Source organism: Puma concolor, chromosome A3 (genome assembly GCF_028749965.1).
Source record: "Puma concolor isolate L17-30 chromosome A3, mPumCon1.1.hap2, whole genome shotgun sequence".
NCBI classification, from domain to species: Eukaryota; Metazoa; Chordata; class Mammalia; order Carnivora; family Felidae; genus Puma; species Puma concolor.
The window spans coordinates 111,957,261-111,981,821 of record NC_141669.1 but is presented as its reverse complement, the minus strand read 5'-3'; the positions used below and the strand labels follow the sequence as shown (position 1 = coordinate 111,981,821).

At 47.2% G+C, this 24,561-nt stretch overlaps 1 long non-coding RNA gene across 6 annotated transcripts; it reads right to left on the bottom strand.

Moving 5' to 3' along the window:
• Positions 1 to 2,526: 2,526 nt before the first annotated feature.
• LOC147582672 (uncharacterized) lies at positions 2,527 to 14,833 on the bottom strand. Of its 6 annotated transcripts, none has more exons than XR_015249407.1 (7): positions 14,337 to 14,833; positions 12,504 to 12,799; positions 12,064 to 12,149; positions 9,526 to 9,656; positions 6,175 to 7,577; positions 3,828 to 4,534; positions 2,527 to 2,653 (listed from the first exon to the last, which is right to left on the bottom strand). It is a non-coding gene; the product is annotated as an uncharacterized LOC147582672 (long non-coding RNA). The 6 variants fall into 6 exon arrangements; XR_015249411.1 differs by having other exon boundaries at positions 4,306 to 4,534; XR_015249412.1 differs by having other exon boundaries at positions 3,828 to 4,530; positions 7,427 to 7,577.
• Positions 14,834 to 24,561: the final 9,728 nt, after the last annotated feature.

Sequence of the window (24,561 nt, the reverse complement as noted above, 5' to 3'; positions counted from 1 at the left end):
TCTGCCCACACTCCCGGCACACATAAAGCTTCTCCACTGAGCATGTCCGATGGTGTCTGATGAGGGCTGACTTCACTTTAAAGCCTCACCCGCACTCCCTGCAAACATCGGGTTTCTCCTGGAAGTGGGCCGTCTGCTCTGTAATGAGGTCTGATTTGGGGCTACGGTCTAGTTCACATTCCGTACAGCTGGCTGCTCCAGATCTTGTGGCTTTTTTCACTCCTTTGTCTGTTTGCACACGGGCTAGGGCTGAGGGGGGCCCTCTCTCGACCCGCCACGTTGCCTTCTCTAGTTCTTGCGGACCGTCCTCGGGGCGGGCTGGGGAATGCGCCCAAAGTCTCCGTCTCCTCTGTCCTTGCACACCAGGGAGGCCACCTTGCCTCCCATGACCTTCTGTGTCTCCAGTGCAGCAGCTCTGAGCAGGATACTGCTGCTCTTGATGCCCTGGGCCAGGACCCCCTGGATGGGAGTGATGCCCTACACAGAAGCCCAGAAAGATCTGAGGCACATGTTGGCTGAGAAGTTGCTGGCAGGAGACGGCTAGAAGGCAGGAGGCATGGGGGTAGATTTCTGCCTTTGGTTCTGCTGAAGAGAGAGAGTTTTTCAGTTAGAGAAGCCCTCAGTGGGGCCGCTGGGCTGCTTTGCCTTATCCTAGGACAGCGCGTCTTATGGCCACATCTATAATTAGTAATAAACATACAGCACAATTTGTTCCTCACCAGTAATTCCTTCACAGTCCATTTCCGCACATTCCATTTTCTACTGCAATCCGCAAAGTCGGGCAAAATCATCTTCTACACGTGAGCGTAGGAACCTTGCGAGTAGCCACTGTGTGCTATAAACAGCTTCAATTACCCTTAGCCTTTCCTTTCTACTAAATAAGCGATCGGCACTCACAGTGATACGTACTGTCCACAGTTCAGTTCTGATGGGATGTAACAGTCTCTGTGACCTATGTGGACACCTTCATGAGTTTTCTTATTATAAAACAAGACTGATACACATAAAAAGCCATGGGGTCTGGGGCGCCTGGGTGGCCCAGTTGGTTAAGCAGCCAACTTCGGCTCAGGTCGTGATCTTGCAGTTCACGAGTTCGAGCCCCACGAAACCCGGCTCTCTGTTTCTGGAGAGTCTACAAACTAAGAATGGCTTTGAAATTGTTAAATAGTTGGGGACAAGTCAAAAGAATAATAATATTTCATGACACATAAACCTGATACGAAATTCAGAATTCAGGGTCCGCAAATAAAGTCTTATTGGAACACAGCCTCGCTCATTCATTTACATGCTGTCTGCATTTAGCACTGCAAGGGAAGACCTGGGAACAGCCACAGACAGACCATACAGTTACTATGTGGCCCTTTTACAGAAAAAGCCGGCCAACTCCTGATCCAGGGGAATGTCCTAATTGAAAGTGTTTATCAATCTAGGTTTAAATAACCAATGTAAGTTTTTAAATAAGTGAAAACGCAAAAAATAGGACTTATGAAACCCCAAAGCCATACAAACTGACACGTAATTGTCCCTTCCACTGCAGAAGGCACCTCTCTCTTCTCTCCCCCTCGCTGACTGTGTCTCCAGTCTCACTGGCCTCCTGGCAGGCTCCTCATGGCCACAGGCACACCCCTTCCTAAAGGTCTTAGCACCGAGTCCCTGCCCCTGAAATGCTCTTCCCCCACATCCCCAGAGTTCTAACTCCCTCACCACGTTATATTGTGGGTCCCATGGTCCCTCCTCATTGATTCCAAATCCCCAAGTGCAAAAGTCAGCCAGCCACCCTCTCGCACTCCATACTCCTTTATCCTGCTCTAGTTTATTATGATTTTATACTATGTAGCGTTTATCACTTTCCAACCTACCATGTTATGATATTCCTGGGTATGAAGCTTATGGTTTATTGCCTGTCTCCACACACTAGAAAGTAAAGATCAGAAGGCGGTTACTAGTAAAGACTAGGAAGGAATTACTATTTTGTTACTTACGTGTTCTAAGTGTCTGGAACATTTTCTGGCACATAGTAGGTACCCAATAAATCTCTACAATTTTTTTTAATGTTTATTTTTGAAAAAGAGACAGAGCGCAAGTGGGAGAGGGGCAGAGAGAGAGGGAGACATAGAATCTGAAGCAGGCTCCAGACGCTGAGTTCTCAGCACAGAGCCCAACGCGGGGCTCGAACTCACCGCGAGATCATGACCTGAGCCGAAGTTGGCCGCTTAACCGACTGAGCCACCCAGGCGCCCCTCTACAATATTTTTTAATTAAAATTTTTTAAGGTTTATTCATATTTTGAGAGAGACAGGGACAGAGACAGAGCACTAGCAGGGCAGGGGCAGAGAGAGAGAGGGAGACACAGACTCTGAAGCAGGCTCCAGGCCCTGAGCTGTCAGCACAGACAGAGCCCGATGCAAGGCTGGAACTCAGGAACAGGGAGATTATGACCCGAACCACAGTCAGATGCCCAACTGACTTAGCCACCAAGGCGTCCCAAATCTCGACAATATAAATAAAGGAAAGAACACAGCCTCACCCAACAGAGCAGATTCCTGTAATTCTCCAGCATCACTTCTTTGTGTAAGTTCCTCTGCTCAGAGCTCAGTCCCTTCCATTCTGAATCTGTGAAGATCATAGCCACATCCTGGAATGTAACCGGCACCTACAAATAAGCAGTAAGTTAACGGACAGCAAATCACCATCCATTTTCTTTTGTTTTTTTTTTTTATTTTTTTTTTTAATGTTTATTTATTTTTGAGACAGGGAGAGACAGAGCATGAACAGGGGAGGGTCAGAGAGAGGGAGACACAGAATCTGAAATAGGCTCCAGGCTCTGAGCGGTCAGCACCGAGCCCGACGCGGGGCTCAAACTCACGGACCGCGAGATCATGACCTGGGCCGAAGTCGGACGCTCAACCGACTGAGCCACCCAGGCACCCCAACCTCCATTTTCTCAGAGTGAGAGGTGTTATCGGTGGCCCTGGAGAGCCCAGATATGTGAGAAATTGATCTAGTTCTCTGAAAGCACACGGTTCTCCCTATAAAGCTCTTCTAGGCATTCCTAGGCTTTGTGTTAAAATCTGAGGGGCGCACAGCTGATGCATGAAACACACTTCTGGCCCTCAGACGCTTGGGATTTCCTCGCAGAAATGATCGGTGACTCAACCTGCAAACCTCAAGCAGTGCCAGGGAAAGTGACCTTGAGGATCAATCTGGGGGAATTCTGAGGTGGAAGCATGGGGCATGGGCTGGAGAAGGAAAGAAGCACGGGGCTTGTGCTGGGCATCGGGGGATGATGAAGATTTAGCGGAGAAAACGGAACAATCTTCAGCTATAGACAAAAGCGGGAGTGAACAGACGGGGACCACAGTGAGAATGTTTGAGGGATGCAGGTCACTAAGTGGGATCTGTAAAAAGCTGTCTTTGCCTGCTATTTTAAAAATAAAGTCCTGGGGCGCCTGGGTGGCTCAGTCGGTTAAGCAGTTAAGCATCTGACTCTTGATTCTGGCTCAGGTCATGATCTCATGGTTCTTGAGCTCCAGCCCCAGGTCTGGCTCTATGCTGACAGCACAAAGACTGCTTGGGATTCTCTCTCTCTCTCTCTCTCTCTCTCTTTCTGCCCCTCCCCCGTGCCCACTCTCTCTCCCTCTCTCTCAAAATAAGCCCCTAATGCTTCACTCATCACGTAGCGCAGTATGTCACATATGCAAAACAGCTGGCAAGGGGAATGGCAGGGATCTTCAAGGAAAGGGGCACTTACAGATCATTTCATCTTTTTCAAAAATCTGACGCTTTATCAAGATATAATTCAAAATTCACGGCTTCATAAAACTCACCCCTTCCTTTCAAGTACAGGCACCCCTTGCTTTGCACGGTTCCGATGTGCACAAATCGGAGTCGCCACGGTTTAGCTGAATAACACCAGACCCCGACCACAATGGTTCAAACGTCAGTTACTGCGATATGGTGACCGCAAGCGCGAGCTCTGCCGCTAGCTCTCCAGTCCGCCAATCACTATGTAAGTGACAGATGGCGTCGTGACCAGTAACCAATCACATCACTTCTTGGGAAGGCTCTCTTCCCGCAGCTCCCCTTTGCTAGAAGGCCACCGTCTATGTGCTGGCCTATTTCTGTACCCTCTTCTGTGCCACTGGTCTACCCGTCTGTCTTTATGCCAATCCCCTGCTGCCTTAATGACACTGGCACCATGACAGATCTTTCTCCAGCTTTGGTTCTTCTTCAAGAATACCCTGGCTAGTTGGGGCCTTTGCGTATGAAAACAAACTGCAGTGCAAAATGAGGTACGAATCTTACCACAAACGAATCCCAGACACAAGGTTGAATAAAAGAAGCCAAACGCGGAAGAGTGCGGACGATGTGATGACATTCATTAAAAACCAAATAGGAAGCGTAATCTGTGATGCTAGGGGTCAGGACAGTTATCCTCGGGGGAGACTGGAGGACTGGAAGGCTTACACGCATGTAATGCTCACAAGTGGCAGTGTTCTGCATCTCGATCTGGTCCCATGGCTGTGTTCGCTTTCTGAAAATCAGAGTACATTTTTTTAATGTTTATTTGTTTTTGAGAGAGAGAGAGCGCAAGCAGGGGAGGGGCGGGGGGGGAGGGACAGCGGCTCTGAAGCGGGCTCTGCGCTGACTGTGGAGAACCTGAAGCAGGTTTGAACTCACAAACCGTGAGATCATGACCTGAGCCCACGTCAGATGCTCAACCGACTGAGCCACTGAGGCGCCCTGAGTACATTTTTGAACTACGCACTTTGTTAACTATTACACTTCCATCAAATTTCAAACAAACAGAAACACCTTACCCTGGCCAGGCGAGAGGGTTCGTGCTTTCCTGACATTTAACTTGCTTCTTTCCCAGAAAACTGCTGACGACAGCATTCCATATGCGTCATTCGTCAAATAATACAGACCCATTCCTGAGGGTTGGAAAATATGCTCCCACATTTTTTAGATTGGGATTTATGTTGCAGCAAGAAGGCTATTCAACACATTAGAAGCTATAGGAGCTTAGGAGTCAAGGAAAACCGGGTTTAAATCCTGGCTCCACCGTGTGGTAGAGGAGTGTGGCCAGGTACCAGTCACACGCCCCTCCAGGCCAGACTTTCTTCTTCTGAAATAAATTGTATTACCACCACCACCACCCTTTTACAGCTGTTATTAAGAATTACTGAGCCTGGGTGGCTCAGTCGGCTAAGCATCCAACTTCGGCTCAGGTCATGATCTCACGGCTCGTGAGTTCGAGCCCCACATCGGGCTCTGTGCTGACAGCTCGGAGCCTGGAGCCTGCTTCGGATTCTGTGTCCCTCTCTCTCTCGCTCTCCCCCTCCTCGCTCATGCTCTCTCTCCCAATCTCTCTCTCTACGAACAAATAAAACATTAAAACAATTTTTTAAAAAGAATTATGGAAGAAATGTTATCATGTCCAAGACTTGTCTCTAAAATAATCCAATGAGGGATGTGAGGGATCGAAATGGCATCAGACTGGCCATTATAGGTGACTACTGAAGCTGTATTGACGGGACCTGAGGCCTTATTACAACTTTGCTCCTACTTCTCTGTATGTTCCAAAACTTCAGCGATAACAAGGTAGAAAGATGTCCAGGGCACGATAGCATTAGATAGGGTGGATATGGGGTCAAACTTGATAGTACATTTAGAATGTTCAATAGTCAGTTTTTCAAAAATACCCCGCGTGTTGAAAAGTCTCCTGAACCCTTAATATTAATCTTGGATACATTTTTCAACAAAGACAATCAAACACACCAACGCAGGAGCCCCTCATTATGAAGTGAGTCAGTGTCTGACCCAGGCATGGACGACTGCCTTTCCCCTTTTCACGAGAGAGAATAGATGCTGTTCTCTGGGAAACCAGCCAGCATTTCGGGGAGGGCGGTGGGGAAGTAACCCACCTCCCCAGCATTTGGGGCTTGTCCTCTTTCTCGGAGCCGGTCAGTAGCATAAGAAGGCAGCCCCGGTGAAAGGGGCAGCAGCAGCTGTGGGGCGCCAGGCGGCCCATGGGCATTTCCAAGGCAGCGACTCCAGGCCCCGCAGGGAGGAAGGAGGCCCTGGGCGCACCTGTGGTCACTGGGGCGCTCTTCCTGAACCTGAGCTTGCTTCCCCCCACCACGGTGCCTCTCCAGACCCACCAGCTCTCACCTTCTGCTGTATGATTTTGATCTGTGTCTTCATGGCCTCAAGCGCCCTCCAGAGGCAACACCTGCCCCCCCGGTCCTGCTCGCAGTGGGCAGAAGGATCAGGCAATGTCGGGGCCCCACGGATAGCCCGGAGTCTGCCTTGAAACTCTGCCAGAGGGCCGGGGAGAAGTTACTTCGTCTCAACTTCTGCTGCCTGGGGTGACTTCTCAGAGCCTTACTTGTGAAAGCCCATCTTGCTTCCACGAAGCCAGGACCTGGGCGATGGAAAAGTCACTCAGCGTTGCCGGGAGCTGTACCATGGGCCCTGAGCCCATGCCTCCTGGACAGGGGCCCTGTCCTCTCACGTCTCCTCATTCAACATGGCGCCTCGGGCTTCAGGACTTCTAGGATTTCTTTACTTCACCCCTTTCCAGCCTCTACGCCCTCAAGTCTGTCCCCCGCCCCTCTTCCTCAGCTGTCAAAATATACAATTCCTATCCACCCTCACGCTGCGGATTCAAACTCCATGTCTCTGCTCCCTGGAGCGTGAGTCAGAGTGAAGACGTAGCATAATGCCTGTGGATAAAGAGGCGCAGAATGTCTCCTCCCAGACCAATCTGGGCATGCAGAACTCAGCTCCCGCCTCCCTTGGCCCTGGTTCCAGCTGTGTTCAATCCCATGTCCCTGAACTCTTGAGGGCTCGGGGTCTCAACTGAGTTCTTCCTCTTTAGGTCATGCTCCAGGCCTCACAGTGACTCTGTGAAGGTAACCCCCACCTTCCTTATCACATGGCCTTATCAGAACACTGCATCTGTGTCTCCAGATGAACCCAAGAGGAGATCCTCCATTCATGCGGTCCCAAAGGAGGCAGGTGGCGTCGAAGCTAAACTACCATCAGAAGCAACTCGGACGGCCCGCCCAGGATCTCAGCCCCGAGGACTGTGGTCGCCCTGTTGCCAGTACTCTTTGGAGGCTGGCCAGGTCCCCCTTAGGATTCATCCCTTAATTCCATAGGCAGAGACTCATTCCCTCTTCTGTCCAACCTGGGCATCTCACCTTCTTCATACCACGTTGCAAAGTTTCTATTTATTTGACTACCTTCACTATATTCTGAGCCTCTTGTAAGAAGAAACATATCTCAGTCATTTTGCTAATCCTAGGGACTAGGATAAAAGAGGCCTTTATGGTGGATTTTTACCACTGTTCCCAATTATTTATTTCTCTATACAAAGACGGCACCTCCCTGCCCCTGACATCAGGCTTGGCCTTGTGACTTGCCTTGGGCGATGAAATGTGACTGAAGGCTGCCGTGCCACTTCTAAGCACTGCCTGATTCCACCATCACTCACGTTCTGAAAGAAGCATGTCCCCAGAAGGGGCTTTGGTTTCTACTGTAAATGATCACGGTGCAGAGCCAAAGCTGACCTACAAAGGAAGAGGAATTAGACTGGGGTTAAGGTCAGATAGCTGGGTGGGCCACGGAGAGTTGGGGGTCACGTGTCACTGCAGCACAGCTTGGCCTAAGCTGATAGAGCCCTCTGCTCCTAGTAATACCAACATCTATAAAACGAATACTGTCCAGAGCTCATGAATCCTTACCACATAGCGAAGAGGAAGGCACTGCTATTCTTTCCATCTCACAGAGGGGCAAGCTAAGGCACTCAGAGGTCGGTTGATGTGTCCTTAAGATCATAGCTACCAAGCGTCAGGGCCAAGCCTAGAATCCAGAATTCTCATTCCAAAGCCCGTTCCTTTCAGCGTTGCTATAGTAATGCCCAGTGGACAAAGGACTAAATGAAAATGCCGAGAGCAAGCGTATGTCCACAGGGTTCTGAGTTCGCCCTGAAGGAGACAGGACCCTCACAGCAAAAGGGAGGAGGGGTCAGGATGGGCCAAGTTATTCTGGAGTGACAAATGCTTCCCCCCCAGATCTCCGTGGCTTAGAGTTATGAAGTTTCTTTCTCACCCCGGCTCTGTGTCCATCATGTGTCATCTGCAACTGTGCTCAAAGCCATCTTCAGTCCAGGACCACGGCTGCCGGGGCCGCCTCTGTTTGGAAAACGGTCAGTAGGAATGATAGAGGGAAATGTAAGATCGAGAACGGTACTCACGCTCTTACCAACTCTACCCAAAGTGACACCTCGGATATAGCTCATTAGCAAATCGAGACACATGGTCACTTCTGAGTTCAATAGGGCAGGGAGAGACCACATAGGAGGGATGTCAGGATGTCCGGGAAACGTTGACATGGCATTCCACTACAGGGTCAAAAGGCCATAAATTGATAGTCCGCCTCCCCCAGGCCCCACTGTGATTGGCAGTTCAGTGTGCTGGGATCTGTGGCTGTGCCCAGGCCATAAGACTAAAGGCACGGTTCCTTACACCTGCCACACCATTAAGAACAAGCAGGGATGCCGACCAGGAGAACAGGGCTCTGTCACAGAAGACCTACAGCCGTGAACATTATGCTGCCACTCAGAGCGTAAGGCAGAGGGGGCCCAGCCAGCCAAGAAGGGGCTCTGCAGGGAAGGGGGCAGGGCGGCCAAGAGAGAGAAGGAGAGAAGAGAAAGGAAAAGACTAGGAGAAATGGGGGATTTCCTAGAAGAACAGAAATTGCCCAAAATCGAGTCCAAAAAAAAAAAAAAAAGCAACCAATTATTAACCAAAAAAGAAAAGCAAAGGACAAAGGTCTCTCCCAAAGGCACGGGCCTCAGACCATGTTATTGGCCAATTCCAGCAACACTTCGAGGAATAGGTCATTCTGTAATAAAGCTTAAGTGCCCCAAAGCATTAAAACCAGCTTCCTAGCTCATTCATCAAGGACACCAAGAGCAAGCAAGGACCCTACAGAAGAAAGAAAACGAGGGGTCAATGCCACTTATAAAACGAGGTGCAGGGGCGCCTGGGTGGCGCAGTCGGTTAAGCGTCCGACTTCAGCCAGGTCACGATCTGGCGGTCCGTGAGTTCGAGCCCCGCGTCGGGCTCTGGGCTGATGGCTCGGAGCCTGGAGCCTGTTTCCGATTCTGTGTCTCCCTCTCTCTCTGCCCCTCCCCCGTTCATGCTCTGTCTCTCTCTGTCCCAAAAATAAATAAAAAACGTTGAAAAAAAAATTAAAAAAAAAAGAAAAAGAAAAAAAATAAAACGAGGTGCAAAAGTTCTAAATAAAACGTTGGCGAACTGGATCCAGCTGTGCCTTCAAGAAATAAGACTACATCGTCACCAAGTAGACTTTATCCCAGGAAGGGACAGGACGGTGTAGTGTCAGAAAACCTACTAGGTGAGGAAAACTTCCTTCTTTTAGTAAGCTGATTGTGTATGTGTGTCTGTGTGTATGTGTGTGCATATGTATAAATATGTGGTAAAATATTTCTACCTGAGAATCTTCCTGCTAACATACGACCCAGTTGTCAACATTTTGGTCTACTGGTTCTATCACATCTATCCATCCATACTGGCGAGTACGTGGACATTCAGAACAGCAAACTTTTCAACTTTTCTGCATGCCTGTAAAACGTCAGAAGAAAACGTTGGGGGCAAATGGGATCCAAAAAGACTTCCATATTCACACGATCTATGAACGAGTGTAAAACACCAACTTCAATCTGCACATTGCTATTTCCCAGAGAAACCAATTTAACATTGTCTTGTTCTCCCAACGGTAAAGAAATACATCTCTTACGCCATTGTAAGAGACCTCAAGGATGAGACGCTACGGCTAGAAAGAAAGTGCGATGTGAAATCTGCAGAAAACACTGTCAGCACGACTTGGGTCCTAAAATGCTACGTCTCAACAACACCTCAGGACGGGATCTTGTGTCAGCGACGTTCGATTGTAACAGGTGTCCCTGAGATGGAAACTGCTACAGTTTTTTTATACAGTGCAACCAGATTCGCCACACACTGTCTTCTGTTTGCCAAGTCCACTGTGACCAATCTATTCCCTTATAAAAAATATGAACACATGAAGTGCATAATCTTCCTCAGGCTCCTGTGGAATTACGGAAGAGTCGGCTTTAAGGGATCTCCGTTTCCCACTAACCATTTGATTTGATACAACACAAGAACATTCCAACTTGCTCTGCCTTCTGGGTCAGCACTTTTTTTCTCAGGATCTCTCCAGCTATTATTTATTTGTTCCAAAGCCGGTAACGACGATGTTTCAAGTACACTGACCCTGTGTTGGTCTGGTGGCAATTCAAACTGGGTAACCGCGGAACGCTTAGCCTAGGGACTAGTTACGAAGGTGTGAGCAGAGTTAGGGGAAAACAAACAGATGCTTTAGCACCACGGCTGCTTACAAGAGCCAAGGGTCTCGACCAACCGCCAGGTCTAAAGGTGGAGGGAGCAGTTACCAGGTTCAGGAGCTAGAGTCATGGAGAGAGGGTTGCTTGGCAGAAGTTTTGGCTTTCGGCAGAGGTACACCATTAACCCGTGGTGACCCAGTAGGGAGGGAGCCATTGGAATAAAATACACAGAAGCAACAGAGGTTAGCAAAGCTATCTGAACCAAATCTCCTTCTGAAGCAAATGAGTAATTATGGGATATGCTAATTCCATCAACCCCCGTGGACTAGAAAATCTAGAATTTTGGTATAGAAGTAAGGAGACACAAATGTGATACTCAAAGGGTTAGGTAACATCCCAGGAATCCTGAATTTGGATCAGGAATATCAGTGTGAAGAATGAGGTACTTCTTAGCTCTGTCCCCTGCCAAAGGCTACAGTGACCAATTCAACTGCAGCACCCATCCCTGATTTCCAGACTGTGGCTTTTTTTTTTTTTTTTTAAGTTTATTTATTTATTTTTGAGAGAAGAGGGTGCAAGTGGGACAGGAGCAGAGAGAGCGAGAGAGAATCTCAAGCAGGCTCTGCACTGTCTGTTAGCACGGGGAGCCCAAAGTAGGGCTCGAATTCACTGTGAGATCACGGCCTGAGCCAAAATCAAGAATCAGATGCTTAGGACGCCTGGGTGGCCCAGCCGGTTGAGCATCCGACTTCGGCTCAGGTCATGATCTTGCAGTTCATGAGTTCGAGTCCCACATGGGGCTCTGTGCTGACAGCTCAGAGCCTGGAGCCTCCTTCAGATTCTGTGTCTGCCTCTCTCTCTGCCCCTCCCCTGCTCATGCTCTGTCTCTCTCTTTCTCTCTCTCAAAAATAATAAATAAACATTAAATTAAAAAAAAAAAAGAGTCAGATGTTTAACTAACTGAGCCACCAAGATACCCCCAGACTGTGGTCTTGACTTACTATTTCCCATTAAAAGAAATACGTGCTTCCAGAAAAAAAGAAAATGGCTTATGCCTGATTTGTTGCAGGAAATGTACAAGATGAGCCTGAAATATCTTGACATACCAGAAAGCAAGGATTTACAAAGACTCTTTAGAATCATATCACTATGACTTCGTGGTTAACTAGATAAGGCTGCCAATGGCCAGAGATGGGACAATGTTAGTTTTAACAAGAATATGACTCGCAATAGATTGAAACCCATCAGATGTGTTTAAACCTACCAGTTTATAATATTTTTTAAAATAAAGGTCAACTTCTAATAACAGGTAACCAATTCACTTTCTTGAAAACTCGTTAAATGAAAGATTGAAGCATTTAATCTCCTTCCCGATATGAATCGTGCCTCTGGGTAATCAAATAGTAGATGAGGGGAAGTGTCTCCTTATAATATTATTGCAGCGAAGACAGGAAAATGACAGAATTAGCATATCACCATTTTACATTCCTCAGTGAATGAACACATCTAGGCATTACGAATCAAGAATGGCTAACATCAAAGAAAACCAAAAGCAGATGTTATATGCATCCTGATAAAAGCACACATCACTTAGATTTTTTTCAAAGGGATTGAACCTAAGTGTGATGAAACTCCACACCAAATGTGGGGGAAATACAAAGGAATACCTTTATCTGCAATGAGAATATATCAGCAAAATCCAGCCTGCAGGAAGCTCTACATATCAAACGGTCTTGGTCCTTCAACAGATAAACTGGCAGGAAAGGAAGAGGATGAAAGAACCTATAAATTTTAATTTTTTTTTAATGTTTTATATATTTTTGAGAAACAGAGAGAGACAGAGACAGAGACAGAGAGAATGAGCAGGGGAGGGGCAGACAGACAGGGAGACACAGAATCGGAAGCAGGCTCCAGGCTCTGAGCTGCCAGCACAGAGCCTGATGCGGGGCTTGAACCCACGAACTGTGAGCTCACGACCTGAGCCAAAGTGGGAAGCTTATCCAACTGAGCCACCCAGGTGCCCCAAGAATCTATAAATTTTAAAAGACACATTTTAAAAATCACTATTAGATTTTTTTTTTTTTTTAAGATAAAAAAGCTAGGGTACCTCAGTTGGTTGAGAGTCCAACTCTTGTTCAGCTCAGGTCATGATCCCAGGGTCATAAGATCGAGCCCCATGTTGGGCTTTGCGCTGAGTGTGGAGCCTGCTTAAGATCCTCTCCCTCGGGGTGCTTGGGTGGCTCAGTCGGTTGAGCGTCCGACTTCAGCTCAGGTCATGATCTCAAGGTTTGTGGGTTCAAGTCCCGCGTCGGGCTCTGTGCTGACAGCTCGGAGCCTGGAGCCGTCTTCGGATTCTGTGTCTCCCTCTCTCTCTCTGCTCGTACTCTGCCTCTCTCTTTCGCTCTCAAAAATAAAGAAAATGTTAAAAAAAATTCTCTCTCTTTGCTCCTCTCCCCCACTCCCGCACTCCATCTCTCTTTAAATAAATCAGTAAAGGGGCGCCTGGGTGGCACAGTCAGTTAAGCGTCCGACTTCAGCCAGGTCACGATCTCGCGGTCCGTGAGTTCGAGCCCCGCGTCAGGCTCTGGGCTGATGGCTCAGAGCCGGGAGCCTGTTTCCGATTCTGTGTCTCCCTCTCTCTCTGCCCCTCCCCCGTTCATGCTCTGTCTCTCTCTGTCCCAAAAATAAATAAACATTCAAAAAAAAGAAAATTTAAAAAAAAAAAAAATAAAAATAAATAAATCAGTAAATATAAAAATAGCAAAATAAAAGGTAAAAAAGCTAACCTATGAAGTTTAGAGATGCTTACTCAGGTGACGGACCTTAGAGACACTCAGGGAAAGGTTGCTTTTGAAGGGAGGGACAAAGTTGTGACTGGGGACCATCTGGGGAGACCAGCAAAGCACTACTTTTTGACCTGGGTGTTCACTTTCTGTTCATTCTACACTATCCCTTTTGTGTGCTTTACTTCCTGTGTTGTATTTTATAATAAAAATGAAATTCTACAATGGCACAAAAAATAAAACCCGTGTAAGTGCAGCAACAGACAGTAAGTGGACCAGAACAGAGAGCCCACACATTCTTGGGGTTTTAGGTAATACAGCCTCTCAACACAGCCAGGAAAGGATGGCCTCTTTGTGAAAGCGTTCAGACAAGCTGCTGTCAGATTGGAAGTTAGATTCCTAGCTCACACCTTGCATAAAAATAAATTCCAAGTAGTGTGAGAGCTAAAGATTAGAAACAAACAAAAATACAGACATTTAGAAACATACAGGAGAACATACAGAGGCCCTTGGGGAAAGACAGATCTTTAAAAAAAAAAAAAATCCAGAAGCCATTAAGGAAGAGGTGAATACAATCAATTACTACATATCAATTAAATACTGCCGTTTAGGGGTGCCTGGGTGGCTCAGTCGGTTAAGCGTCCGACTCCGGCTCAGGTCATGATCTCGCGGTCTGTGAGTTTGAGCCCCGCGTCGGGCTCTGTGCTGACAGCTCAGAGCCTGGAGCCTGTTTCAGATTCTGTGTCTCCCTCTCTCTCTGCCCCTCCCCTGTTCATGCTCTGTCTCTCTCTGTCTCAAAAATAAATAAACGTTAAAAAAAAATTTAAAAAAATACTGCCGTTTAACCAAAGACACCTCTAGGAAACGTGGGGAGGGCACACACATGTATGTGTGTATTTAATCTCTGATTGTCTTTACATTTAAAAAAATGCCAGAAGGATACACAGAAAGTTAACAAAACTGATTATCTATGGGAAATAAATCTGTCTTGAAAGTGTCCTAGAATCCAAAACACAAAACAAAACAAAACAAAAACAAAAACAAAAAAAACTTCAATAGTTGAATTTAAATTTAGCAAGGTGGCAGGATTTAAAGGGTCAATATACAAACATCAATTGTCCTTTTATAAATACTGACAGAAATAGTTGGAAACTTACCTTTTAAAAAACATTTCCAGGGGCACCTGGGTGGCTCAGTCGGTTAAGCGTCCGACTTCGGCTCAGGTCATGATCTCACAGTCTGTGAGTTCGAGCCCCACATCGGGCTCTGTGCTGATGGCTCAGAGCCTGGAGCCTGCTTCCGATTCTGTGTCTCCCTCTCTCTCTGCCCCTTCCCTGCTCATGCTCTGTCTCTCTCTGTCTCAAAAATAAATGAAAACATTAAGAAAAAAAAATTTTTTTTAAACATTTCCAAATGCATCCCGGACACAGACGCGTGGGAATAAATTTACAGAGAGAAATGTTGCTGGGACAAGGATGGTGGTAATCTGATCCGGGGTAATATTCCCTGTAAAGGCCCCTGCCCTTAAATCAGTCCTGGATCCTAGGGGACCGAGCAAGGCATCTGAGCCTCAAATGGGACACTGTAGGACACAAGATGTCAGAATAGGCAAAGGAAACCAGCCCATGATGTGGAGCTCGGAAGATACTGTAGGAATGTAGGAAGGGATACAGCAGGCGGCAAGGATGAAAGAGACAGGGTGAGAGCCTCAGTTCTGTCTCCCAGCACCCAGATACCCGGCTAGAAATCCCCAAGTTTAAGTGAGGAGTGCTCCTCTTCCTTTCAAGGCAAAAGAAAAAGAAACCTTCAGATCTGCCACAGAAGAACGTGGACAGCTTCTGAGGGACAGAGTCGGGTGTGGGCATCACTACACAACCTGCCCTGATAGGCTCTTATTAAATAGGGAACTGATCCTTTTTCTACCTATGGGCCTCAAGGTGTAATATCATTATGAATAGTTAACGTTTACATAAGCTAGGTCTTGGGATAAACTGAGGCGGTTATAAATCTCGCTCAAGCTGACAAAGCTACAAAATCCCTAGATTTGAACTCTAGCTGCAGAGTGCCAAGGCAGTTGGGTCAGTGGTCATGTCTAGTGGTCAAGCCCTGTGGGGTGTGACAGTTCCCAAAGTGTATCCACACATAGGGTTGAGGGGATGTATATGAAATAAGACTGGCTGCCAATTAATAAATGTTGAATATAATGATAGGTCCATGGGGGGGGGGGGGTCCACTTTACTATTCTACTGGTAGGTTTACAATTTGTCCTTGCCAAAAACTTAAAAATAAAATTAAAGTCCTGACACCTGGGCCCCATAGGATGCCAGAGGAGATTTGGATAATCGCCCAACAGCCCTCAAAGGTTCCCACTAAGTTCCAGGCAACAGGTTTGACCCCAAGCACAAGGGAGAAGCAGACAAGGGGGAATCAGCCAAACTGGCCACCCACATTACAAACAAACCCGAGATCCCTGCCACAAAGCAGAATGCCGAGACAAACCTTGGGACCACAGGTCCCAGAGCAGCAGACCTGCCCTTGGCCAAAAAGCTGCTTAGATGTAAGCCCCAGCGATGCAGTCCACCATCACTGATAGACGTGTGTCCCAGGCCAAAACCTGCCCCACCCCCTAAAAACCCAGGGACTCTAGACACTCCCCCCATAACTCCCTAAGTGTATCTATTATACCGACGTCAAGCTCGCCTCCACCCATCCCCAACAAACCAACGCACAGTGAGGCCTGAGAAGCTCCACAAACACCCTGATTATGGGCCTGGAATAGTAAAGAAGCCCCCTTCGGCCCCACCAAAAACCACCAACCAACGCAAAGCTTGACATTCTCTACCAGTCCCGGGTTTCCACAACTACACGGAAACGCAGGACCCAAGTAAGTGCTTCCCCACCAAAACACACCCGAGCATATATGGCCCTAGGCGCGCCTCCACCGCCCCCCCCCCCCCCAGCGGATGTTTGTTATTTGGCCCTGGCTGAACTCATCCCCACACCCAAATAAATTCAGAGGATGCACGCTGGAGCTCCCCCCATTCGTAAATTGTTTGGCTCTGAATATATCCACCCCCTTCAAAAATGAAAAGTTGTGGAGTTCCATGTCACTCGTCCCAGTCGGGAAAGGAGGTTCCGCGCAGCGCCCAGCAACTCAGGGATTCGGGGCTGGCTGAGCGTCACCCTACTCCCCCGCCCCAAATGCGCCCCCCCCACCACACCTCCTAACATGGAACCCCCCAACCCGCGGGCCTGAGCCGCCGCACTCCCCATCCTAGACTTGTCCCAGACCCTAGGCCCTCCCTGTCCCCATTTGGAAGGATCTCTCGGGGCCTAGGACGCGAGCCGGCTTCGGTCACCGGGGCCGGCGGGACCGTCCAGCCAGCCCTCGGCCCCGGCCGGTCTTCGCCAAAACTACACTTCCCAGAATCCCCGCAGGCGCCGCCCCCCGTGGGGGCCAACGCAGCAGCTTCTGGTTCCCGCGGTGGATTCACTAGGACAATGGCTATTGCAACGACAGCCTACGCATAAAATACCCGGGCGTGAAACAGGCACTGGCTTCTGTGCAAAATCGCTCCTCCTCTGCCCCTTCTCCGGAGAAACTACACTCCCCAGAAGCTACTGCGGCAGCTCTGTACACGACTTCCCGATCCAGATCCTCGGTGGGAGGGCGGGGGTCTTCGCCTCTCGAGGCATTTTGGTTTGGCCACCGGCCTGGGTTTTTGCATTTCAGCTTTGTTTGCTTTCCTCCCGGGACAGAGGTGAACTCCCTAGCTTTAGGCTCTGTGACATACACACCACCCTCTGTGAGCGCCGTCAAATGTAACAAATGGTATAGCCACTTTGGAAGACAGCTGCCAGTTGTTTATAAAACTAAACATACTCTTAACCATATGATCCAGCAAATGTGGTTCTTGGTGATGTGATGTGGACCTGGAGCGAGCTGTCAAGAAAGAATTCTTGAGAGGTTTGGGGTGCAAAAAAGTGCTTTCATTATAGCACAGGGACATAACCCACGGGCTATAAGAGCTGCACTGTGCTTGTGAGGAAGGATTGATTGTATAGTTTTAAGTTGGGGGGTGGGGAGAGATAAAGGAAGTCTCTATAGAGATTTACATTTGTTAAAGAAGACTTACAGGATCCTGGAGGTCCAGAGAATGCCAAGCTAAGTTTGCTTGTTACTTCTAGCAAAGCATGAAAAGAGGCAGTTGTGAGTTCCTTGAGGAATGCAATACTTTGCCTGTCTCGGGTATTTATCGATTGGCTGCAAGTCGTAAGGAAATTTAATTTTATCTACATTTCTTTCGCCTTCGTTCTCCTCATCGGTCATGACACTTATAAAAATGAGCTCAGAATCACATATCAATTTTCAATAAATTTTCAAATGTAGTCAAAAGCACTCAAAAGATTTCTTATTGTGACGCGGAGGAATTAGAATAAACCAAAGCAGGACTTGTATCAACAACCCCATAATCACACACTATGTTAAAAAATCCTTTTCGTTGAGAGTTAAAGTGCACCAAGAGTCTAAGAGTATTTGTGAAATCAGCTCAGAATCACTTATTATTCTCCAAGGAACATTCAAAAGTATTCCAAAAGACAGAAGTATTCAAAAGCACTGAAACTCCTTTTTTTTTTCTTGTTAAAATTAACATAACTAGATAAATAGTGACAACTTCAGACACGTGTATCTTCTGGAGCCTCTCTTTTACATTCTCTAGTTTTCTAATCATACCTAGTTATGTAGTTCTGGATTATCTTGTTATCTCTACTAGTGCTAGCTCTCACTAGTTATATTAACAAGGAATAAATTATGGTTAAGAGGAATATATGATTCAGAGGTTCTTTGCTGAACCTGTTGCTTTGACTTTGACCATAGATATGGATTTCAACTTTAGATTGTGAGGGTCAATATGAGGGTGAGAGGCAGGGTCAGGGTGGTAGGGTCAGAGTGAACATTACACAGTCAGGAAGATGATCCATATGGGTCATGGTGAGGATCAGAGTAAGGGTCAGTGGTCAAGGGTCAGTGGTCCTGTGAGGGGGCAAGGAGAGTCAGACTCAGGATATTTTAAGGGTCAAGGTCAGAGTCAGAATGAGGGTAAGTGTACAAGTGTGAAGGTGATGGAGTGAGGATGTGGGTCAGGGTGAATGAGGGTGAGAGTTACAGTGAGGGTCAGGGATAGGGTTTGGGAAAGAGTCAGACTGAGTGTTTGGTTCAGGTCAGAATCAAGATGAGGATGAAGGTCAGGGTCATGGAGAGGTTACGGGTATGGTTTAGGGTGAAGGTGAGGTCAGAGTGAGGTCCAGGGTCATTGTTAGAGTCAGGCTGGGGTGGGGGGCAGGGTCAGTGTTTGACTTAGGATAAAGTAGATCACAACAAGGGTCAGGGTCAGAGGGAGAACGGAAGCAGAGTGTGAGGGTCAATGTCAGGACTCTTAACGGGGAGAGTGAGGTCAAGGTCAATGTCAGGATAAACACCTGTTTGAAGAGTAAATTTAGAATGAGGATGAGTAAGAAGGGGAGGGGAGGGTCTTGTTTAGAGTCCAGGACAAGGCCAAGATGAAGCTGAGGGTCAGGGTGAGAATGAGTGTGAAAGTCAAAGTCAAGTGTGAGTCAGGTCCCAGTATGAGGCTTAGGGACAGATTTAGGGGGAGAGTCAGGATCAGGGTCATGGTGATGTTCAGAATCAAAGTGAGAGGGGGCAGATGAGTAGGAGGTTCAGGGTCAGGATGAATATGGTAGTGAGATTGAGTCTGAGCGTATCGTTCATGATCAGCGTTAGTGTCATGGTCAAGGTCATAGTTAGGGTTAGGATCAGAATGACTGTCAGGGTCAAAAAGAGTCTGCTTCAGTGTGCAAGTCGGGGTCAGGGTCTGGGTCTAAACATGCTCTAACTCACAATAAGAAATTTCATTTGAAATATTACTGGACCTGAACCTGGACCTTAATTGAAAGTGTGGTTTCCTGCCTGTTTTCAATTATTCTGCTTATTTTATATCAATTTTATCTAAATCATCATAGGAAGTTAGCTTAGATAGGAATGCACTCAGCTTCAGGAAGGGAGATGTAGCCTCTGGGTCATCAGGTCACCGCTGCGGCCAAAACTGAGACTCAGCCTCTGCAAGGGGAAACGTGGACCTAGCCAGCAGGGCATGTGGTGGGGATTCTGCCTCTGTATGGAAAAGTAGGATCTTAGCCTCTGTTATGGGGAGCTGGATCTTAACTCCTCAAATGGAAGATGGAGACTTAGCTCCTGGAGCCGAAATCTGGACTGTCTCTGGAGGGGAAAGCAAGGACATAGCTGCTGGTGGTCTCACACAAAACTGTTTATTTCTGGAGAAAAGAGAGGCCTTTATGCCAGACCTGAAGAGCCCCTCCCAGTGAGTGAGAGAAGCAGGAAATTTTAAGCTTGTTTGCACATGTAAAGTTTACAAAGTACTTACGAAGCTTACAAGATTTGTTTGCAATGAATGAGTGGTTTCAAGCTTGATTTCACATAAACTCTTAGCTACACTCTAAGTTACTCTAAGAATGTCCTTTTAAGAACGCTCGAGTGGCTCTCGTGTTAATATCAACTGTTACATTTGAATTCTCTTTAAGGGGCAAGAAGAAGTTTCATTTGAAATGAATGAGTGATTTGGAACTTGATTTCACTGAAAGTGCTTAGAATTGAATATATTTACTCTAATTCCTTCTAACAAGGTAGATTAAGGAATAATGACGTATTCCCTAATACCGATTCCACTTATCTAAATTGGTTTTAGCTCATTTTTATTTGCTTTCACACCATTAGAAGTTTCCTTAGAGGGGAATGTCTGATTCTGAGCTTGTTTACAGAAAAATTGCTTGTTTGTACACATAGTTTAGTTTCATCTTTATTTTCACTAACTCAACACGTTACTTTTGATTTACTTTACCTATAAATGTGTGATGTGACACTGTTTTTACTTAACCTACTTAATTTGCTCTAATTTGCACTAAGAACTTTTGAGGTGATGGTGTGTTTCCGAGTTTATGTGCACATCAAAAATTCTTATATAGCACTTTAAAGCTTATACATTTGGAGTGCCTGGGTGGCTCAGTCAGTTAAGCATCTGACTTCAGCTCAGGTCATGATCTCATAGTCTGTGAGTTTGAGCCCCCTGTTGGGCTCTGCGGACAGCTTGGAGCCTACTTCAGCTTCTGTGTCTCCCTCTCTCTCTCTGCCCCTCCCCTTCTCACTCTCTCTCTCTCTCTCTCAAAAGTAAACATTAAAAAAATTTAAAGCTCATATATTTTATCACAAATGAATGATTTTGAGCTTGATTTCACAAAGATGCAATTAGTTCTAATTTTCCATAGGAAGTTATGTTTAAGAATGCTACTTAGATTTATCTTAATTTGCTCTAACTTGCAATAAGATATTTAGTTTGAGATCTATCTTTCTGGGCCAATTTGTTAATTTGTCTTTCTGAGCTAATGTGCCCTAGCTCCCGATAAGAAGTCAATATAGCTTAGTCTTAATTTTAACATGAACTGTTTAGTTACATTTTCATCTGCTCTAACTCACAATAAGAAGTGACTTCTGGGGCACCTGCGTGGCTCAGTCGATCAAGCGGCTCTTGATTTTGGTTCAGGTCCTGATCTCACAGTTTGTGACTTTGAGTCCCGCCTAGGCTATGAGCTTACAGCACTGAGCCTGCTTCAGATCTTCTGTCTCCCTCTCTCTGCCCTTCCCAACCTGTGCTCGCTGTCTCTCAAAAATAAATAAATGTTAAAAATTAAAAAAAAAAATTATTTTAATAAACAAAGAAGTGACTTTTACTACAAAAACACAAATCTGGTTCTGCCTGTCTGCATCAGACTTGCAACGTCCTGGTGAACACCTGCCTTCTTATGTCACAACCAAAGCCCCGTAGTAAAATGTTGATTTTAGTCATCCACATAATTTGTTGCCGTTCCAGGCTCTTCCTTTGTTTTCCTATGGATTCTAAGGAAAATATATTTGGGAAACTGCAGTTCTTTGGGAATGCCTAATAACCTAACGCAGAAATCTTCAGCCAAAAAAAATAATCATTGACCACAGCAGCTAATGTTACTCTCAATCTCTGCGAATGTCAATTATCCCACCATATTGAGAAATTCTAATATTGAGAATAAAAAATAGGGGCGCCTGGGTGGCTCAGTCGGTTAAGCCTCGAACCCTGGCTCAGGTCATGATCTCATGGTGTGTGAGTTCACGCCCCATGATGGGCCCTGTGCTGACAACTCAGAGCCTGGAGCCTGCTCCGAATTCTGTGTCTCCCTTTCTCTGCCCCTCCCCTGCTCACACGCTCTCTCTCTGTCTCTCTCTCTCAAAAATAAACATTTAAAAAAAAATTTTTTAAGAATAAAAAATAAAAAGCGACTTTTGGGATCAAAGTTCTGAGCCTCTTAAATTCTATGTTAAAATTTACTTTTACAATTTAAAAGTAGCCTCTTTTAAAACTGTATTTTAAATTCGATTTCTCTAAAGTTGCTCTAACTCATAACAAATGCTGACCTTGGCAAAGAACGGTGCGATTTTGAGGTTGTTTTTCACACATGCCGGTTAGTATCTACCCGGGCGGCAGCTCACTCAGTCTTCCAAGGCCCCTGCGCGGGGCTGGGTCTGGTCCTTGCTGCAGGATCTGTCCCCACTGCCTGCCCCAGACGCTGAACCTCGGGTTTGTGCAACCGCCAAGTCCCGGCTTGGTCGACAGGGGGCGCCCGACGGACCGGCCAGGACCAAGCACCTGCGAGCAGCTTCCCTGGCCAATTTTTTTTTTTAATTTTTTTTTTTAACGTTTATTCATTTTTGAGACAGAGAGAGACAGAGCATGAATGGGGGAAGGTCAGACAGAGGGAGACACAGAATCTGAAACAGGCTCCAGGCTCTGAGCTGTCAGCACAGAGCCCGACGCGGAGCTCGAACTCACGGACCACGAGATCATGACCTGAGCCGAAGTCGAACGCCCAACCGACCGAACCACCCAGGCGCCCCCCTGGCCGATTTTTCTAGTCCGGGGGCGGATGGGTGAGCGCCTGGATCCGAGGGGAAGGCACCATGAGGGTGGAAGGCACCGGGGGGGGGGGGGGGGGGGCCTGGGAGGAGCGTGGGGGCTTTGGTGGGGAGGGACCTTGCTTACAGCCATCCTGAGAGGCCAACTCACCCATTCTCAATCCAGAAACTGAATCCTTCACTCAAAGTCTACCTGAATCCCGCCGGCCACTCCCACCCAATGCTCTCCTCTCCCGTCAGGGGCTCCGGCCCCACTGTTCCCTCAGGAGTCCCGAATTGTTCACCCCAGAAGTGGAATCCAGAATTGTTGACCCAAGGTGCAAGTCCCCACCTTCGGCTCCAGAGACTGAGATCAAGGACCCACAGACAATTAAAACAAACTTCAAAAAAAAAAAAAAATGAGGACTCACAAGAGTTTACCAAGTGACTAAGGGAGATAAATGGTGTCCCTGACAAACATTTGCACCTCAAGGGAAGTCCTCTGCATCCTTTCCGGCTTTCTTTGTCCTGATCCATGCAGCCCCTGGTCTGGTGGTTTCGCAGGGATCTTAAAAGCACGGATTTCCTGCTCAGTGTAAGTGCTTTTTCTCCACCCCAAATTGTGCAGAATTACCCTGACGTTCTAGTGTATCCGATGAGCCCTGTCTCGCTAAGAGGGGGCTCTCCAAACAGAGCAGCAGAAGAAAACATCTGTGGGATGGGGGAATTCTTTCGGCAGAGGTGGCCAAGGATCTTCAAGCTGTTCGGTTGTCCCTGTTGAGGGTTTCCTGCCCAGAGCTCTGCTATAACCTCAATCGGTGACCCGCAGACTGCTGGTGAAGATAATCGCACACCATGGTCAGGGTTTGGTGCTGATCTGTGGAATAGAGTAGAAACCACTACCCCACAGAGCCAAAGGAGCCGGAGGGACCACAGCAGAGGCCAGACAGAGGTGGGGCAGTAACGGGGTGAGGCTGACCCTCCTGCCACTGTGATCACACCTCAGTGAAGCAGTTCCACACATTAAAGAGCTCTGTGGCAGGTGCACAGAGGAGCAGAGGAAAAGGGCCTGGTCTGTGCCCTGATAACAAGTGGGGCCCGAGATGCACCTCAGGCCCACGCATTGTGGCTGTGAGCCAGGTGACGGTGAGCAGGCACCCCAGAGACCCCTCTGAACTCTTCAGAGAGGGAGACACAGAATCCGAAGCAGGCTCCAGGCTCTGAGCTGTCAGTACAGAGCTTGATGCGGGGCTCGAACTTGTGAACTGTGAGATCATGACCCAAGCCAAAGTTGGAAGCTTAATCGACTGAGTCACTCAGGCCCCCTGATGTATGTATATATATATATATATATATATATATATATATATATATATATATTTTTTTTTTTTTTTTTTTTTTTTTGGGGGGGGGTTTTGGTAACTGGAGAGATAAGTTAACAAGATGGCCCAAGAAGCTTCCACATTAACAAAAGCTTTGGATATAAAAGCAGCACTGGCTTTAGATGCCTTGTGACTTTTAGTTGAAATTATACGTTATTTTTGTTGTTGTCAGACTGGATTTTAGGGTTTTATTTCTCGGATCAGGCCGCTCCCAGTGAAAGAGGATTACTACAGGGCTCACCATCCTCAACCCTAGCAAGATAAATGTTCACCATCCTGGTGAGATATTCAGAGCAAACCACTCCAATGTTTATTTATGTTGGGTTGAAGGTCCAACAAATGTAACTCAAGTAGTAAGTACCTAAAGCCAGAGAACTCTGTTGGGAAACATCGTTCCAAGTCATATTTTTATTTTTTATTTATTTTTTAATGTTTTTATTTATTTTTTGAGAGAGAGAGAGAGAGAGAGCGCATCGGTAGGGGAGGGGCAGAGAGAGAGGGAGACAGAGGATCCGAAGTGAGCTCTACGCTGACAGGCTGACAGCAGTGAGCCCAGTGTGTCCGAGGCTCTACCACAAATCCTGAGGGCATCGTCCTTCAGAGTTGTGCCCCAGGCAGAAAGGACAGTAGCAAAGGAAAATTATAGTCCTGGAAGAAGAGCGAGTTGCATTATTGGGTTGGAATGGGGACTGAAAAGCAGAGACAGAGGGGACCTGGAAAGGCCCAGAGCTCTCCGGCCTTAAATGGCACAACAGGTAGTCTGGATTTCATCTTGAGGCCATGGGGTTCCAAGGCAGGGTTTTAAAGCAGGGTCAACTTCTGCTTTAGGGGCTCCCCTGGCTGCCGTCCAGGAGAGAGACTGAAGGGGCAAGACCAGAAGCCAGGTGGCCGGGCAGGGGGGCGGGGCGGGCAGACGCAAGGGCCTTTGGAAGGAACGATATGATATGGTGTGGTCCAGAGTTTTCCTGAGAGGTGAAGAGTGTGCACGATAAAAGCCTG